The 5,492-nt window shown below is 44.6% G+C and overlaps 1 non-coding gene across 1 annotated transcript; it reads right to left on the reverse strand.

Annotated features, from left to right (window-relative positions):
- Positions 1-482: 482 nt before the first annotated feature.
- Positions 483-589, reverse strand: LOC138831224 (U6 spliceosomal RNA). Its single transcript, XR_011373171.1, has one exon. It is a non-coding gene; the product is annotated as a U6 spliceosomal RNA (small nuclear RNA).
- Positions 590-5,492: the final 4,903 nt, after the last annotated feature.

The raw sequence follows: 5,492 nt of genomic DNA on the forward strand, positions 1-5,492 counted from the left end.
TTGGGCAGGAAAGTCCGTGAGACTCTTATCTCTAATAAACCTCCAGAAAACTGGAAATGTCCCTGTGGCTCAAGTGGTAGAGCGCTCGCCTTGAGCTAAAGAGCTGAGGGACAGCGCCCATGCCCAGAGTTCAAGCCCCATGACAGAAAAAAAAAAGATACATAATACAGAGCTAATGTATTTATTGAGTAGCACATTGTGCCATATATTGAATCAAGAGCTTTGCTAATTGTCTCATTTTTCCTTCTCAAAACCCCTGAGGTAGGTGCTTCCATATTCCTTGTTGCAGTGTTCCCCAGAACCTCCTTCCTAGTTCTTCTTCTTCTTCTTCTTCTTTTTTTTTAAATTACATTAGGTCTTGGTTTGTTTTAGACGAGAATTGGGCAAATTCTAGCAACACTACTTCGGCTTCAGTGTGCAATATGCAGGTGCCCAGAAATTCAGGGTTGGGAGAAGGGAATCAGATACCCTTTGAAAGGGTCCAAAATATGGAATGCTTCACGAATTTGCGTGTCATCCTTGCGCAGGGGCCATGCTAATCTTCTCTGTTTTGTTCCAGTTTTAGTATATGTGCTGCTGAAGCCAACACTCTTTCTTAGTTCTTATCTGCCATGCTTCACAGGGAGTTTGAGAATATCTTCCAAGGAAATAATTTTAATGCAAGCCCACCAAAGATGAGAGTTACATTCTCTATTTGCAAATGAGGGTGACAAGGCTTAGAGAGATTGAGAACCTGGAGCCCCATGTTTATGCAGCTTATCTTGTATCAGAATCAGGATTCAAACTCAGGGTGTCTCTCTTACTTTAGCTCCCCTCAATTGTTACGTTCTTTGTTTTTGTTTTTTGTCAGTCATGGGGTTTGAACTCAGGGCTTGGGCCTGTCTCTGAGCTTTTATGCTCAAGACTAGTGCTCGACCACTCTGAGCCACAGCTCCACTTCCAGTTTGGGTGGTTAATTGAAGATAAGAGTCTCATGGACTTTCCTGCCCAGGTTGGCTTAGAGCTGCGAACCTCAGATCTCAGCTGAGTAGCTAGGATTACAGGCATGAGCCGCCAGCACCCAGCTTCAACTGTCAAGTTAATGCAACTGCTTCTATTAACCATCAAAGCCAAGAGAGAAAGGGATGTCTCAGAGGAGAAAAAGAAATGATTGACAGCATCAGAGGTTCTTCAGCAAAGCTAAGTACAGTGACAGCAGGACTTGGTCAGCACTCAGGAAGCTGAAGCAAGACCTTTGAGAATTCCAGGATAGCTTGAGCTATATGGTGACAACCTGTCTCTGGGAAGAAAAAGAAGTAAGTTAGATATATTGAGGACATTAACCTTGATGAGGAGGTTCCTTTGTGGCCTGCAGGAGACAGTCTTCTGTCTGGCAGGAGAAAGCAGAAGTCACTTGGATAAAGCAAGTGCATGAGGACATGGGGACAATAATGGGAGAGCAGTAATGAGGAAATAGCAGGGTTAAGACAGAGAGAACCTGACCAGTGGCTCATGTTTATAATGCCAGCTACTCCAGAGGCTGAGATCTAAGGATCAAGGTTCAAAGCCAGCCCTAGCAGACTCTCATCTCCAATCAACTAGCAAAATGCCAGAAGTGGCAGTATAGCTCAAATGGTAGAGGGTCAACCTTGAGTGGAAGAGTTAAGCAAGAGCATGAGGCCCTGAGTTCAAGCCCTAGTATGCATAAAAAAATAAAATAATAATAAAAGCTAGCCCAAGCAGAAAAGTCTGTGAGACTCTATCTCTAATTAACCAGCAAAGAGTCAGGCTGGAGGTGTGGCTCAAGTGGTAGAGTGCCAGAAATGAGCAAGAAAACTGAGTATACAAGGCTGAGTTCAAGCCTCAAAACAGGAAGAAAAAAAAAAGACAGGAGAGAGGGATTGTAGTGTGTTTCAAATGGTAGTGTGCCTGCCCTGTAAGAACAGAGTTCAAACCCCAGTACTATCAAAAGGGACAGGGGAGGGAAAGACAAGTGAGAGGAAGTATCTTCAAAGACAGAAGGGAAGGAACAAGAGGAGAAAGCTAGGAGGGAGGAGAGAATTGAAAAAGCTGCCAGAAAGGGACCAGGAGCTCATATTATTATTATTATTATTATTATTATTATTATTATTATTATTATTATTATTATTATTATATGTTTTTTGTCAGTTGTGGAGCTTGAACTTTGGGCCTTGGCGCTGTCCCTCAGCTCTTCAGCTCAAGGCAACCACTTGAGCCACAGTGCCGCTTTCAGGTGGTTAACTGGAGATAAGAGTCTCACGGAAGTTCCTGCCCAGGCTGGCATTGAACCGTGATCCTTAGTTCTCAGCCTCCTGAGTAGCTAGGATTACAGGCGTGAGCCAGTGGAGCTGGGCTTCATCTAATTAATTTACTATTTACTAAACACATAGTCTATACTCTACCAGGTGAAGCAAAGGATCCCCAAACATCTTTCTGGAAATAACAGGATGGGGAAGGGGTAGACAAGAGTCCCTATCCACAGATAAATAAAATCAGAATTACAATGAGTTCACAGGAAATAGGATATAGGGGAAGTGATTAACAGAGTGGGAGTAACTTTAGATAGTTGTGGCTAGACTTAGTCTCCAGCAGTAAAACAGGTAGAGTGAAAAGGAACTAGTTACACCAAACCCAGAGATCAGAGAGGAACAGCATATGCAAAGGCCCTGAGCTGGGAAGTGGACTGGCTGGAATTCAGTTGTAGCAGGGAAGATGGCAATGGGCAGGGCCTGGCAGGGGTGGGATAAAGAACTCTTTTATCTGAAGGCCCATGGGAAGCTACTACAGGAACTGAATGACAGGATATGAATGGTGGTTAAGCAATGTTGGAAAAAACCTTAGACTTGAAAATTTTGAGTTGAGAGGACTGTTTTTCAGGCTGGAGGAAATCTTAATCATGCTCCTATGATGATGTCTGAGTGGTGTTTTTGTAGCTAGAAGAGCCAAGGAATTCACAGTGAATAGACCGAATAGACTTCCCCTCAGAGAGGCTAGTGAGTTGGGAAGTTCTTGCCTCTGCCTTTTTTTTTTTTTGGTCGGTTCTGGGGCTTGAATTCAGGGCCTGGGCCTGAGCTGTTTTGCTCAAGGCTAATACTCTACTACTTTGAGCCACAGCACCACTTCTGGTTTTCTGGTGATTAACTGGAGATAAGAGTCTGATGGACTTTACTATCCAGACTGGCTTTGAACCGTGATCCTCAGATCTCAGTCTCCCAAGTAGTTGGGGTTAGAGGTTTGAGCCGTGGGCACTCAATGGCTTGATTCTATTTTCAGTTCACTCCTGTTTCTAGTTGTGGAACCAGTTCTGGACCTGTCTCTCATTTCCTTTTCTCTTCCTTCCTTCCTTCCTTCCTTCCTTCCTTCCTTCCTTCCTTCCTTCCTTCCTTCTCTCTCTCTCTCTCTCTCTCTCTCTCTCTCTCTCTCTCTCTCTCTCTCTCTCTCTCCCTCTGTCTCTTTCTCTTTCAATTCACCTCATACTTGGTATTGGGAAAATAGAGAACAGAAAAGGAATAGGCTGGACTCAATCGTCAACAGGTGAGGACTGTTTGAGGAACAGCGAGGGGCGCAGACCTTCCCACTGAGGTTGTGCAAGGGACTAGATTTTGGGGTGGGTTTATGTAGGGCTTAACAAGGAAGCAGAGTATAAAAAAATGGGCTCTGGTCTCCTTGGGATCGAGGATGATGTCCTTGGCCAGGCCCACAGTGGAAGCTGGGTGTGGGGGCTATTGTCTCCTGAGGCCAAGGTCAGGATGACCTGCCTGTGGACAAGCACATGCACACACACCTGGTGCTTTGCTTGACCCTGGGGAATAAGGTAGGACTCAATCCTTCATATTCCATCTTTAGATACATAAAAAAAATTGGGCCAAGAGGGGAGAGGCAGATCCTTCATTTGGTATATAGCCCAGGGTAGCCTCCTGAGCCTCCTGCCTCAGCCTCTCAAATGCTGAAATTATAGACATGTGCTACCCTGTTTGGCTAGTCCTTTACTTCCTAAGGCTTGATTTCCTAAGTCATAAAGTGAGAATCATAATACTCACTTCATTGGCTTCTGGTGAGATCAACTTGAAATAATTCATATAAAATGTATATACTTCCTGGAACATGGCTATTGCTTAAGTGTTAATTATTAATATTAATTTTATGTATCAGGGAGTAGGCTAATAAATGGACACATTATAGTTCAAGGTAATGAATGTTATTCTGGATGAATAAACAACCTGCTGAATGACTCTAGCAGAAGAAGAGATTACCTTTGCCAGGAAGAATCCTGGAAATCCCAGAGGAGGTAATATGGGAACAGAGCTTTGGGGAATGAATAGGACTTTTCCAGCAGGGAGTGTGGACAGGAAGACAATGTAGGTGAAGGGAAGAATACCCATAAAGGCACAAAGTTATAGAAGGTACTAACATGTTTGGAGGCAGGTGATAAATTCAGTGTGGGAGCTGAGGGTATAAGATGAGGTTGGGAAGGCAGAGTTCAGGTCAGAATTTGTAGGATTGTGCCAGTCAGAATAAATGGGAAGGGGTACTATAACAATGATTGAACTCTTTTTTTGTTGTTGTTGTTGGTCGTGAGGCCTGGGCGCGTCCCTCAGCTCTTCAGCTCAAGGCAAGTGCTCTACCACTTGAGCTACAGTGCCATTTCCAGTTTTCTGGTGGTTTATTGGAGATAAGAGCTTCACGGACTTTCCTGCCCAGGCTGACTTTGAACCACGATCCTCAGATCTCAGCATCCTGAGTAACTAGGATTACAGGCATGAGCTGAGGGCACCCGGCTTGATTGAACTTTTTTTTTTTTTTGGGTCCGGTCATGGGGCCTGAACTCTGGGCCTGGGCACTGTCCCTCAGCTCTTCAGCTCAAGGCTAGCACTCTACCACTTGAGCCACAACGCCACTTCCGGCTTTTCTTTTTTCTTTTTGCTTATGTGGTGCTGAGGAATTGAACCCAGGGCCTCATGCATGCAAGGCAAGCACTCTACCACTGAGCCACCTTCCCAGCCCCTTGATTGAACTCTTATCATCCGTCTGGCATGGTGTTGGATGGTCAGTTTTTTTTTTCTTTTAACTTAGATTTTATCTGTAGATATTAGGGAATAGGAATGTTTGTGGGTTTGTTTCTTCGTTTTGCGGGGGTTGAGGGTGGGGGGGAGAGTGGGAGTCCTTGGGCTTGAACTCAGGGCCTGGATGCTGTCCTTGAGCTTGAGCCACAGCCACACATCTGCTTTTTGGTGGTTAACTGGAGAATAGAGTCTTACATGGCTATTGGCTCATGCCTGTAATCCTAGCTACTCAGAAGGCTGAAATCTAAGCATCAAAGTTCAATGCCAGCCTGTGCAGGAATGTCTGTGAGACACTTATCTCCAATTAACCACCAGAAAGCTGGTGGTAGGCTCAAATGGTAGAGTCTCCAGGCTGGTTTTGAATTGCTATCCTCATATCTCAGCCTCTTGAGTAGTTAGGATTACAGACATGAGCTATCAGTGCCTAGC

This window comes from Dipodomys merriami, unplaced genomic scaffold (assembly GCF_024711535.1).
Source record: "Dipodomys merriami isolate MVZ:Mamm:240054 unplaced genomic scaffold, mDipMer1.0.p SCAF_19, whole genome shotgun sequence".
Classification (NCBI taxonomy): domain Eukaryota; kingdom Metazoa; phylum Chordata; class Mammalia; order Rodentia; family Heteromyidae; genus Dipodomys; species Dipodomys merriami.